The sequence below is a fragment of the Pleurodeles waltl genome, chromosome 4_1, assembly GCF_031143425.1.
Source record: "Pleurodeles waltl isolate 20211129_DDA chromosome 4_1, aPleWal1.hap1.20221129, whole genome shotgun sequence".
In the NCBI taxonomy this organism is placed as follows: Eukaryota; Metazoa; Chordata; class Amphibia; order Caudata; family Salamandridae; genus Pleurodeles; species Pleurodeles waltl.
In genome coordinates, this window is record NC_090442.1 from 40,411,449 (window position 1) to 40,425,682 (window position 14,234).

Consider the following 14,234-nt stretch of genomic DNA (forward strand, 5'->3'; position numbering starts at 1 on the left):
CGCGACAAATTGCTCTTGGAAAAAGACTTTAACCGGTCCTTGTTCTCAGACAGACACAGAAAGCCTATCACCACCTCTACGAACATATTTCAATCAAACCAATATATATCATTCAACAATTATGCCTCTGTATCAATATAACTACAACTCGAGACAGAAAGGAATTTAAAAAACAATCTGCCCATTTGAATAACCAGCAGAGTTTTAACGACGTACAAATTGAAATGTGACAATTTCAGAGTTCCTCATTCATAAGAAGTCTGTGAGATAGTATCTCAGAAAGATCTCAAGTTTATAGCAAAAATGGTTGTAAGGGTGATTTATACCACACAATTGCAACTAGGTGCCTCAATCTGCAAGAAACCAGTCCTTGACAGATTACACAACTGGGGCAACAGCAAAGGCAGCAATTGTGTCAATCCTTTATGATTCTTCTCCAGTACTATATTTCTTCTGAGGGACAATTTGCATTATTCCTGATGAAAATCATAGAGCTTCTACCCATGCATAGTTTCTGCTTTCTGCACGCACACACTCCCTGCACTGAATCTACCCACAGTTCTGTTCAGAATGATCGTGCCATGTCATATTGTTGTATACGTATTGCATATCCATGGCATTTATGAAGAGGTACTTTGTTATGGCAGAAAGACAGAACAGTAGCAATGCTGAAGGCATAACGTGACTGATTGTGCAGTTTGCATTGGGCTTTCTTAATGAGTGAGAGTGAAAGGAGTATTGTAAGAGTGCATTTCCAGTTTGTATGTAAAGATAAGTTGGGTGCTGTGAGAAAAAGACTCTACCATGAAGGGACTCGAACCCTCAATTTTCTGACCTGAAGTCAGATGCCTTATTCATTAGGCCACATGGTCACTGACTGCAATATGTTTGGGTGTTTAGGGTTAGCTGGTATGAATGGATGTGAAACATATCAATTACAGGTGCGCAGGACAGGATCCCATACCGTTCTTCATCTTCTGTCCATCAAAGGAGTTTTTTCAAACAATATCTAGATAATTTCCGAAGTTTCATATCTTATGCTGTGCTTTTTTGCCGTTAATCCTCCTTTCTTCTTTTATTGAATACTCTGTTTCATGCTGCAATGGTATTTTTGGATTATTTGAAAAGAGAATGAAACTGCTTTGACAGTAGTTCAGACTTCCCATTTCTTGACTTGCTAATTTGCTCCCTGAATTAGCTTATACAAGTGACATGAACAGGGCCTTGACCTAAGCACGTACCTGAAAGCCTGTCACCACCTCTAGAAATAAAATTCACAGCAGCTCAAAACATTCATTTTGAAAGAGAATATTTCAAGTGAGTCCATGTTTAATTTCAATAAAGAAAGCTGTAGAAAATGACACGCTGCACATTTGGGTAACCAGCATGACTCTTTTCAGTGAAGAAGTGGAATGGTTCTGTTGCAATATACTATCACCCTGGCAAGCTGCTACGAGGAAGAGTAAACAATATGATTAGGTTTCAGCAAAAATGTATTAGTTCAGGGTGTGCACCTCAGATAGACTTAAACTTACACACCCTGCTCTGTGAGAGTAGTGCCCTATCCATTGCGGCATTGAGGGTAATCTGCAAGACAGAGTTCCAAAATCATCCTTTCATCTCAGTTCATGGCCACATACAGTATTTCTGCAGTCATTCGTTTCACTTTTCTGTCTTAAATTAAACTGACCATTTTAAACCTCCGGCACCCACCACTTCAATCTTACCGTTTTTGTGCTATCATAGGGCCTTGGAACTTTTGGCAAGTGGACAGAAGCAGTCAGAGAACCACATCACAATACATACTCCTTTGCCTGATACCTTTCACAACAAATTGCTCTTGGAAAAAGACGTTAACCGGTCCTTGCTCTCAGACAGACACAGAAAGCCTATCACCACCTCTACGAACATATTTCAATCAAACCAATATATATCATTCAACAATTATGCCTCTGTATCAATATAACTACAACTCGAGACAAAAAGGAATTTAAAAAACAATCTTCCCATTTGAATAACCAGCATAGTTTTAAGGACGTACAAATTGGAATGTGACAATTTCAGAGTTCCTCATTCATAAGAAGTCTGTGAGATAGTATCTCAGAAAGATCTCAAGTTTATAGCAAAAATGGTTGTAAGGGTGATTTTTACCACACAATTGCAACTAGGTGCCTCAATCTGCAAGAGACCAGTCCTTGACAGATTACACAACTGGGGCAACAGCAAAGGCAGCAATTGTGTCAATCCTTTATGATTCTTCTCTACTACTATACTTTTTCTGAGGGACAATTTGCTTTATTCCTGGAGAAAATCATAGAGCTTCTACCCATGCATAGTTTCTGCTTTCTGCACACACGCACTCCCTGCACTGAATCTACCCACAGTTCTGTTCAGAATGATTGTGCCATGTCATATTGTTGTATACGTATTGCATATCCGTGGCATTTATGAAGAGGTACTTTGGTATGGCAGAAAGACAGAAAAGTAGCAATGCTGAAGGCATAACGTGACTGATTGTGCAGTTTGCATTGGGCTTTCTTACTTAGTGAGGGTGAAAGGAGTATTTTAAGAGTGTACCTCCAGTTTGTATGTAAAGATAAGTTGGGTGCTGTGAGAAAAAGACTCAACCATGAAGGGACTCGAACCCTCAATCTCCTAATCCAAAGTCAAAAGCCTTATCCATTAGGCCACATGGTCACTGACCACAGTATGTTTGGGTGTTTAGGGTTAGGTGGTATGAATGGATGTGGAACATATCAATTACCGTTGCGCAGGACAGGATCCCATACCGTTCTTCATCTTCTTTCCATCAAAGGAGTTTTTTCAAACAATATCTTGATAATTTCCAAAGTATAATATCTTATGATGTGCTTTTTTGCCATTAATCCTCCTTTCTTCTTTTAATGAATACTCTGTTTTATGCTGCAATGGTGTTTTGGGATTATTTGAAAAGAGACTGAAACTGCTTTGACACTAGTTCAGACTTCTCATTTCTTTACTTGCTAATTTGCTCCCTGAATTAGCTTATACAAGGGACATGAACAGGGCCTTGACCTAAGCACGTACCTGAAAGCCTGTCACCACCTCTAGAAATAAAATTCACAGCAGCTCAAAACAATCATTTTGATAGAGAAAATTTCAAGTGAGTCTAAGTTTAATTTCAATAAAGAAAGCTGTATAAAATGACACGCTGCGCATTTGGGTAACCAGCATGACTCTTTTCAGTGAAGAAGTGGAATGGTTCTGTTGCAATATACTATCACCCTGGCAAGCTGCTACGAGGAAGAGTAAACACTATGATTAGGTTTCAGCAAAAATGTATTAGTTCAGGGTGTGCACCTCAGATAGACTTAAACTTACACACCCTGGTCTGTGAGAGTAGTGCCCTATCCATTGCGGCATTGAGGGTAATCTGCAAGACAGAGTTCCAAAATCATCCTTTCATCTCAGTTCATGGCCACATACAGTATTTCTGCAGTCATTCGTTTCACTTTTCTGTCTTTAATTAAACTGACCATTTTAAACCTCCACCACCCACCACTTCAATCTTACCGTTTTTCTGCTATCATAGGGCCTTGGAACTTTTGGCAAGTGGACAGAGGCCGTCAGAGAACCACATCACAATACATACTCCTTTGCCTGATATCTTTCACAACAAACTGCTCTTGGAAAAAGACGTTAACCGGTCCTTGCTCTCAGACAGACACAGAAACCTTATCACCACCTCTACGAACATATTTCAATCAAACCAATATATATCATTCAACAATTATGCCTCTGTATCAATATAACTACAACTCGAGACAGAAAGGAATTTAAAAAACAATCTTCCCATTTGAATAACCACCATAGTTTTAAGGACGTACAAATTGGAATGTGACAATTTCAGAGTTCCTCATTCATAAGAAGTCTATGAGATAGTATCTCAGAAAGATCTCAAGTTTATAGCAAAAATGGTTGTAAGGGTTATTTTTACCACACAATTGCAACTAGGTGCCTCAATCTGCAAGAGACCAGTCCTTGACAGATTACTCAACTGGGGCAACAGCAAAGGCAGCAATTGTGTCAATCCTTTATGATTCTTCTCTAGCACTATACTTTTTCTGAGGGACAATTTGCATTATTCCTGGAGAAAATCATAGAGCTTCTACCCATGCATAGTTTCTGCTTTCTGCACGCACACACTCCCTGCACTGAATCTACCCACAGTTCTGTTCAGAATGATTGTGGCATGTCATATTGTTGTATACGTATTGCATATCCGTGGCATTTATGAAGAGGTACTTTGGTATGGCAGAAAGACAGAAAAGTAGCAATGCTGAAGGCATAACATGACTGATTGTGCAGTTTGCATTGGGCTTTCTTAATGAGTGAGAGTGAAAGGAGTATTGTAAGAGTGTGTTTCCAGTTTGTATGTAAAGATAAGTTGGGTGCTGTGAGAAAAAGACTCAACCATGAAGGGACTTGAACCCTCAATCGTCTGATCTGAAGTCAGGCGCCTTATCCATTAGCCCACATGGTCACTGTCTGCAATATGTTTGGGTGTTTAGAGTTAGGTGGTATGAATGGATGTGGAACATATCAATTACAGGTGCGCAGGACAGGATCACATACCGTTCTTCATCTTCTTTCCATCAAAGGAGTTTTTTCAAACAATATCTAGATCATTTCCAAAGTTTCATATCTTATGCTGTGCTTTTTTGCCGTTAATCCTCCTTTCTTCTTTTATTGAATACTCTGTTTTATGCTGCAATGGTATTTTTGGATTATTTGAAAAGAGAATGAAACTGCTTTAGCAGTAGTTCAGACTTCCCATTTCTTGACTTGCTAATTTGCTCCCTGAATTAGCTTATACAAGTGACATGAACAGGGCCTTGACCTAAGCACGTACCTGAAAGCCTGTCACCACCTCTAGAAATAAAATTCACAGCAGCTCAAAACATTCATTTTGAAAGAGAATATTTCAAGTGAGTCCAAGTTTAATTTCAATAAAGAAAGCTGTATAAAATGACAAGCTGCACATTTGGGTAACCAGCATGACTCTTTTCAGTGAAGAAGTGGAATGGTTCTGTTGCAATATACTATCACCCTGGCAAGCTGCTACGAGGAAGAGTAAACAATATGATTATGTTTCAGCAAAAATGTATTAGTTCAGGGTGTGCACCTCAGATAGACTTAAACTTACACACCCTGGTCTGTGAGAGTAGTGCCCTATCCATTGCGGCATTGAGGGTAATCTGCAAGACAGAGTTCCAAAATCATCCTTTCATCTCAGTTCATGGCCACATACAGTATTTCTGCAGTCATTCGTTTCACTTTTCTGTCTTTAATTAAACTGACCATTTTAAACCTCTGGCACCCACCACTTCAATCTTACCGTTTTTGTGCTATCATAGGGCCTTGGAACTTTTGGCAAGTGGACAGAAGCAGTCAGAGAACCACATCACAATACATACTCCTTTGCCTGATACCTTTCACAACAAATTGCTCTTGGAAAAAGACGTTAACCGGTCCTTGCTCTCAGACAGACACAGAAAGCCTATCACCACCTCTACGAACATATTTCAATCAAACCAATATATATCATTCGACAATTATGCCTCTGTATCAATATAACTACAAGTCGAGACAGAAAGGAATTTAAAAAACAATCTGCCCATTTGAATAACCAGCAGAGTTTTAACGACGTACAAATTGAAATGTGACAATTTCAGAGTTCCTCATTCATAAGAAGTCTGTGAGATAGTATCTCAGAAAGATCTCAAGTTTATAGCAAAAATGGTTGTAAGGGTGATTTATACCACACAATTGCAACTAGGTGCCTCAAACTGCAAGAGACCAGTCCTTGACAGATTACACAATTGGGGCAACAGCAAAGGCAGCAATTGTGTCAATTCTTTATGATTCTTCTCCAGTACTATATTTTTTCTGAGGGACAATTTGCATTATTCCTGATGAAAATCATAGAGCTTCTACCCATGCATAGTTTCTGCTTTCTGCACGCACACACTCCCTGCACTGAATCTACCCACAGTTCTGTTCAGAATGATTGTGCCATGTCATATTGTTGTATACGTATTGCATATCCGTGGCATTTATGAAGAGGTACTTTGGTATGGCAGAAAGACAGAAAAGTAGCAATGCTGAAGGCATAACGTGACTGATTGTGCAGTTTGCATAGGGGTTTCTTAATGAGTGAGAGTGAAAGGAGTATTTTAAGAGTGTGCCTCCAGTTTGTATGTAAAGATAAGTTGGGTGCTGTGAGAAAAAGACTCAACCATGAAGGGACTCGAACCCTCAATCTTCTAATCCAAAGTCAGACGCCTTATCCATTAGGCCACATGGTCACTGACCACAGTATATTTGGGTGTTTAGGGTTAGGTGGTATGAATGGATGTGGAACATATCAATTCCCTTTGCGCAGGACAGGATCCCATACCGTTCTTCATCTTCTTTCCATCAAAGGAGTTTTTTCAAACAATATCTTGATAATTTCCAAAGTTTCATATCTTATGATGTGCTTTTTTGACGTTAATCCTCCTTTCTTCTTTTATTGAATACTCTGTTTTATGCTGCAATGGTATTTTTGGATTATTTGAAAAGAGAATGAAACTGCTTTGACACTATTTCAGACTTCTCATTTCTTGACTTGCTAATTCGCTCCCTGTATTAGCTTATACAAGTGACATGAACAGGGCCTTGACCTAAGCACGTACCTGAAAGCCTGTCACCACCTCTAGAAATAAAATTAACAGCAGCTCAAAACAATCATTTTGATAGAGAAAATTTCAAGTGTCCAAGTTTAATTTCAATAAAGAAAGCTGTATAAAATGACACGCTGCACATTTGGGTAACCAGCATGACTCTTTTCAGTGAAGAAGTGGAATGGTTCTGTTGCAATATACTATCACCCTGGCAAGCTCCTACGAGGAAGAGTAAACAATATGATTAGGTTTTAGCAAAAATGTAATAGTTCAGGGTGTGCACCTCAGATAGACTTAAACTTACACACCCTGGTCTGTGAGAGTAGTGCCCTATCCATTGCGGCATTGAGGGTAATCTGCAAGACAGAGTTCCAAAATCATCCTTTCATCTCAGTTCATGGCCACATACAGTATTTCTGCAGTCATTCGTTTCACTTTTCTGTCTTTAATTAAACTGACCATTTTAAACCTCTGGCACCCACCACTTCAATCTTACCGTTTTCGTGCTATCATAGGGCCTTGGAACTTTTGGCAAGTGGACAGAGGCAGACAGAGAACCACATCACAATACATACTCCTTTGCCTGATACCTTTCACGACAAATTGCTCTTGGAAAAAGACGTTAACCGGTCCTTGTTCTCAGACAGACACAGAGAGCCTATCACCACCTCTACGAACATATTTCAATCAAACCAATATATATCATTCAACAATTATGCCTCTGTATCAATATAACTACAACTCGAGACAGAAAGGAATTTAAAAAACAATCTGCCCATTTGAATAACCAGCAGAGTTTTAACGACGTACAAATTGAAATGTGACAATTTCAGAGTTCCTCATTCATAAGAAGTCTGTGAGATAGTATCTCAGAAAGATCTCAAGTTTATAGCAAAAATGGTTGTAAGGGTGATTTATACCACACAATTGCAACTAGGTGCCTCAATCTGCAAGAAACCAGTCCTTGACAGATTACACAATTGGGGCAACAGCAAAGGCAGCAATTGTGTCAATCCTTTATGATTCTTCTCCAGTACTATATTTCTTCTGAGGGACAATTTGCATTATTCCTGATGAAAATCATAGAGCTTCTACCCATGCATAGTTTCTGCTTTCTGCACGCACACACTTCCTGCACTGAATCTACCCACAGTTCTGTTCAGAATGATCGTGCCATGTCATATTGTTGTATACGTATTGCATATCCGTGGCATTTATGAAGAGGTACTTTGTTATGGCAGAAAGACAGAACAGTAGCAATGCTGAAGGCATAACGTGACTGGTTATGCAGTTTGCATTGGGCTTTCTTAATGAGTGAGAGTGAAAGGAGTATTGTAAGAGTGTGTTTCCAGTTTGTATGTAAAGATAAGTTGGGTGCTGTGAGAAAAAGACTCAACCATGAAGGGACTCGAACCCTCAATCTTCTGACCTGAAGTCAGATGCCTTATTCATTAGGCCACATGGTCACTGACTGCAATATGTTTGGGTGTTTAGGGTTAGGTGGTATGAATGGATGTGGAACATATCAATTACAGGTGCGCAGGACAGGATCCCATACCGTTCTTCATCTTCTGTCCATCAAAGGAGTTTTTTCAAACAATATCTAGATAATTTCCGAAGTTTCATATCTTATGCTGTGCTTTTTTGCCGTTAATCCTCCTTTCTTCTTTTATTGAATACTCTGTTTTATGCTGCAATGGTATTTTGGGATTATTTGAAAAGAGAATGAAACTGCTTTGATAGTAGTTCAGACTTCCCATTTCTTGACTTGCTAATTTGCTCCCTGAATTAGCTTATACAAGTGACATGAACAGGGCCTTGACCTAAGCACGTACCTTAAAGCCTGTCACCACCTCTAGAAATAAAATTCACAGCAGCTCAAAACATTCATTTTGAAAGAGAATATTTCAAGTGAGTCCAAGTTTAATTTCAATAAAGAAAGCTGTAGAAAATGACACGCTGCACATTTGGGTAACCAGCATGACTCTTTTCAGTGAAGAAGTGGAATGGTTCTGTTGCAATATACTATCACCCTGGCAAGCTGCTACGAGGAAGAGTAAACAATATGATTAGGTTTCAGCAAAAATGTATTAGTTCAGGGTGTGCACCTCAGATAGACTTAAACTTACACACCCTGGTCTGTGAGAGTAGTGCCCTATCCACTGCGGCATTGAGGGTAATCTGCAAGACAGAGTTCCAAAATCATCCTTTCATCTCAGTTCATGGCCACATACAGTATTTCTGCAGTCATTCGTTTCACTTTTCTGTCTTAAATTAAACTGACCATTTTAAACCTCCGGCACCCACCACTTCAATCTCACCGTTTTTGTGCTATCATAGGGCCTTGGAACTTTTGGCAAGTGGACAGAAGCAGTCAGAGAACCACATCACAATACATACTCCTTTGCCTGATACCTTTCACAACAAATTGCTCTTGGAAAAAGACGTTAACCGGTCCTTGCTCTCAGACAGACACAGAAAGCCTATCACCACCTCTACGAACATATTTCAATCAAACCAATATATATCATTCAACAATTATGCCTCTGTATCAATATAACTACAACTCGAGACAAAAAGGAATTTAAAAAACAATCTGGCCATTTGAATAACCAGCATAGTTTTAAGGACGTACAAATTGGAATGTGACAATTTCAGAGTTCCTCATTCATAAGAAGTCTGTGAGATAGTATCTCAGAAAGATCTCAAGTTTATAGCAAAAATGGTTGTAAGGGTGATTTTTACCACACAATTGCAACTAGGTGACTCAATCTGCAAGAGACCAGTCCTTGACAGATTACACAACTGGGGCAACAGCAAAGGCAGCAATTGTGTCAATCCTTTATGATTCTTCTCTAGTGTGAGAAAACAGGGCTGATTGCAGAGGCCCCATAACTTTTTGCCCCCATTTTCCACTTTTTGCTGGTGTTTTCCTGACTTTAAAGGTGCCCTGGGTATTGCTAACCAGTCCCAGGGCCTGTGCTCTGTGTAAAATGGATATGCAAATTAGGCTAATTATAAGTGGCTAAGTTAACCTACCTATAAGTCCCTAGTATATGGTAGGGCATGTAGGTTTAGGGACCACAGCATAGGTGGTGCACACCTAGGTGCATTGCTGAGGTGCCCAGTGTCATTTTAAAAGCAAGCCTGCCTTGCTGGCTGCTTTTAAATTAAAGTTATATGCAAATTCGACTTTGGAATTAAAGGTACTTCCAAAGTCTTAAACTACCTTATTTTTACATATAAGTCACCCCTAAGGTGTGCCCTATGTGCCCCTAGGGCTGGGTGCCATGTAACTATAAGCAGGGACTTTATAAAAATAGATTTATAAGCCCTGGTGAGGTAAAAACAGCCAAATTCGTTTTTCCCTCATTGAAGTAAATGGCCTTCATAGGCTAGAATGGGCAGACTTTATTTTAAATTTTAAAGTCTCCTTAAATGTTGCATACCAAGAATTTGGTATCAAATTAATTGTTGTAATAAATCCTACAACTTCCAGTTGTTGGATTTAATATAACTAGTTCAGGTAAAAAGTTTAGACTTTACCTAAAAAGTTGCCAATTTCAGCTCTGCATTGTTTTTGCTGCTGTGCTCTGATTGGCCAGCCTGCAGCAGCTTCTGCCAGGCTGCCTTGATGAGGTGTGAAGTGGCCAGGCTTCACACAAAGGAATGTGCTTGGGGGAGAGAATCTCCCCTCAGCAGATGGTGAGGCAGGAAGGGGGAGGGCTGCCAAACTGGTCTTCAAAGGCAGAGAAGGACATTTGCAGCACCCAGCAACACCCCCACATCCTGCAACCCCAGACAGCTAGGTGCCCCCTTGATTAGATTAGGAGAGGGCAGGAGAGGGGTGTGTTTATGATTTTTAGCCACACCAGTGGGTGGGCTCAGCCAGATGTAACCTCCAAAAATCAGATTCATCCATGTTGGATTTTTAGAGACTGTTGCCTTCTGGGATGGATTTTTGCCACACTTCCCAGGAAGTGGTCATCACAGGGGGACGACCCTGTCCCTGATTGGAGAACCAGGGCCCCCCTGCTTTTCACCCAGGAGCAAGGATAAAACTGGCAGACCTGCACCCACACTGCAGATCCCCTCCAGAATTCAACAAGAAAGGAACTAAAGAAGAAGAAGGACTGCCCTGCTGGACCCCTGGCCTGCACCTGGACCCTGCACTCAGAAGGACTGCACCAGCTGCACACTTGGGCTTCACCACAAGAAGGACTTTACCTGGCTTCAACTGGTTCAAGGAGGGACTCCCTGTTTGCCACAGGTGAAAAATTGCTAAACCAAAGTCCCCTGCACCAACTCCTGAAGAAAGCGACCAGCTGACCACTGTCCAGTGGCCAAAAAGGAGTTTGCGCCAGGTGCATTCTGGGAGTTGAAGTCCGCACCCCCCAAGGACCATCACAGAACTTCTGGACCCTTGGGGTGAGCTGTGGACCCCAAAAGAACCTTAAAAGAACATCTGGGTGAAGCCCCAGAAGTTTGGAAAAGATTTGAGAATTTTTGGAAAAAAGCTCCAGAGAGGGACCGACCCGCCGCGGAAATTCTAGCCGGCTTGCCTCAACCGCGACCCGGCCTGACTTCGTGGTTTGTCCCGGTAAAGAAAAACATCCAAAAAAGAGACTAAGTCCGAATGTAAAAAGTTGACCGGGACCTCCCAGCCATCGTATCCGAGAAGGGCTCCATGGACGTCGGATCAAGATCCAGGTTTACCCCGGTCGAAGGATTTTCATCTCGAAAAAACGACTAAGTCCGAAGGTAAAAGTCTCCACCGAGGAAACCCACATCGCGTATCCGGACAAGGGCTCCAGGAGGTCGGATTCAACTGGCAGGTTCGTCCCGGTGAAGAAAAACTTCAAAATAAAGACTAAGTCAGAAGGTAACTTTTTAACCGAGGCCTCCCGCGACTTGTAGCCGAGCAGGGCTCCATCGCGGTCGGCCTGAAACTTTGACTTTGCCCCGGTCGAGGTGCAACCAGATGACCCGATTGGCGCTTTTTGTTTCTAAGCGCTAGAAAAGTAATAATTCTTTAAAAATTCATATCTCCGGTTCCCTTTATCCGATTTTATTCGTTTTTGTGTCATTTTAAAGATAAAAATATAAACTATTTTTATAAATTGGTTTTGGATTTTTAAACTGTTTCCTGTGTTTTATTTAATTACTGTTTTGTGATATTTGAATGCTTTACACACTGTCTCCTAAGTTAAGCCTTGACGCTCGTTGCCAAGCTACCAAGGGTTGAGCTGGGATTAATTTACTGAGACCTAACTGTACCTAGGTGGAGGTTAGTGGCTTGTTGCTAGGTGTAGGTACCTACCTGCCCTTACCAATAACCCATTTTTCAACATAGTACTATACTTTTTCTGAGGGACAATTTGCATTATTCCTGGAGAAAATCATAGAGCTTCTACCCATGCATAGTTTCTGCTTTCTGCACGCACACACTCCCTGCACTGAATCTACCCACAGTTCTGTTCAGAATGATTGTGCCATGTCATATTGTTGTATACGTATTGCATATCCGTGGCATTTATGAAGAGGTATTTTGGTATGGCAGAAAGACAGAAAAGTAGCAATGCTGAAGGCATAACGTGACTGATTGTGCAGTTTGCATTGGGCTTTCTTAATGAGTGAGAGTGAAAGGAGTATTTTAAGAGTGTGCCTCCAGTTTGTATGTAAAGATAAGTTGGGTGCTGTGAGAAAAAGACTCAACCATGAAGGTACTCGAACCCTCAATCTTCTAATCAAAAGTCAGACGCCTTATCCATTAGGCCACATGGTCACTGACTGCAGTATGTTTGGGTGTTTAGGGTTAGGTGGTATGAATGGATGTGGAACATATCAATTACCGTTGCGCAGGACAGGATCCCATACCGTTCTTCATCTTCTTTCCATCAAAGGAGTTTTTTCAAACAATATCTTGATAATTTCCAAAGTTTCATATCTTATGATGTGCTTTTTTGCTGTTAATCCTCCTTTCTTCTTTTATTGAATACTCTGTTTTATGCTGCAATGGTATTTTTGGATTATTTGAAAAGAGAATGAAACTGCTTTGACACTAGTTCAGACTTCTCATTTCTTGACTTGCTAATTTGCTCCCTGAATTAGCTTATACAAGTGACATGAACAGGGCCTTGACCTAAGCACGTACCTGAAAGCCTGTCACCACCTCTAGAAATAAAATTCACAGCAGCTCAAAACAATCATTTTGATAGAGAAATTTCAAGTGAGTCCAAGTTTAATATCAATAAAGAAAGCTGTATAAAATGACACGCTGCACATTTGGGTAACCAGCATGACTCTTTTCAGTGAAGAAGTGGAATGGTTCTGTTGCAATATACTATCACCCTGGCAAGCTCCTACGAGGAAGAGTAAACAATATGATTAGGTTTCAGCAAAAATGTATTAGTTCAGGGTGTGCACCTCAGATAGACTTAAACTTACACACCCTGGTCTGTGAGAGTAGTGCCCTATCCATTGCGGCATTGAGGGTAATCTGCAAGACAGAGTTCCAAAATCATCCTTTCATCTCAGTTCATGGCCACATAGAGTATTTCTGCAGTCATTCGTTTCACTTTTCTGTCTTTAATTAAACTGACCATTTTAAACCTCCGGCACCCACCACTTCAATCTTACCGTTTTTGTGCTATCATAGGGCCTTGGAACTTTTGGCAAGTGGACAGAGGCAGTCAGAGAACCACATCACAATACATACTCCTTTGCCTGATACCTTTCACAACAAATTGCTCTTGGAAAAAGACGTTAACCGGTCCTTGCTCTCAGACAGACACAGAAAGCCTATCACCACCTCTACGAACATATTTCAATCAAACCAATATATATCATTCAACAATTATGCATCTGTATCAATATAACTACAACTCGAGACAGAAAGGAATTTAAAAAACAATCTGCCCATTTGAATAACCAGCAGAGTTTTAACGATGTACAAATTGAAATGTGACAATTTCAGAGTTCCTCATTCATAAGAAGTCTGTGAGATAGTATCTCAGAAAGATCTCAAGTTTATAGCAAAAATGGTTGTAAGGGTGATTTATACCACACAATTGCAACTAGGTGTCTCAATCTGCAAGAAACCAGTCCTTGACAGATTACACAATTGGGGCAACAGCAAAGGCAGCAATTGTATCAATCCTTTATGATTCTCCAGTACTATATTTTTTCTGAGGGACAATTTGCATTATTCCTGATGAAAATCATAGAGCTTCTACCCATGCATAGTTTCTGCTTTCTGCACGCACACACTCCCTGCACTGAATCTACCCACAGTTCTGTTCAGAATGATCGTGCCATGTCATATTGTTGTATACGTATTGCATATCCGTGGCATTTATGAAGAGGTACTTTGGTATTTCAGAAAGACAGACCAGTAGCAATGCTGAAGGCATAACGTGACTGGTTGTGCAGTTTGCATTGGGCTTTCTTAATGAGTGAGAGTGAAAGGAGTATTGTAAGAGTGTGTTTCCAGTTTGTATGTAAAGATAAGTTGGATGCTGTGAGAAAAAG

At 40.5% G+C, this 14,234-nt stretch overlaps 1 non-coding gene across 1 annotated transcript; it reads right to left on the reverse strand.

Moving 5' to 3' along the window:
• Positions 1-6,274: 6,274 nt before the first annotated feature.
• TRNAQ-UUG (transfer RNA glutamine (anticodon UUG)) lies at positions 6,275-6,347 on the reverse strand. The gene has a single exon. It is a non-coding gene; the product is annotated as a tRNA-Gln (tRNA).
• Between the last annotated feature and the right edge of the window lie 7,887 nt (positions 6,348-14,234).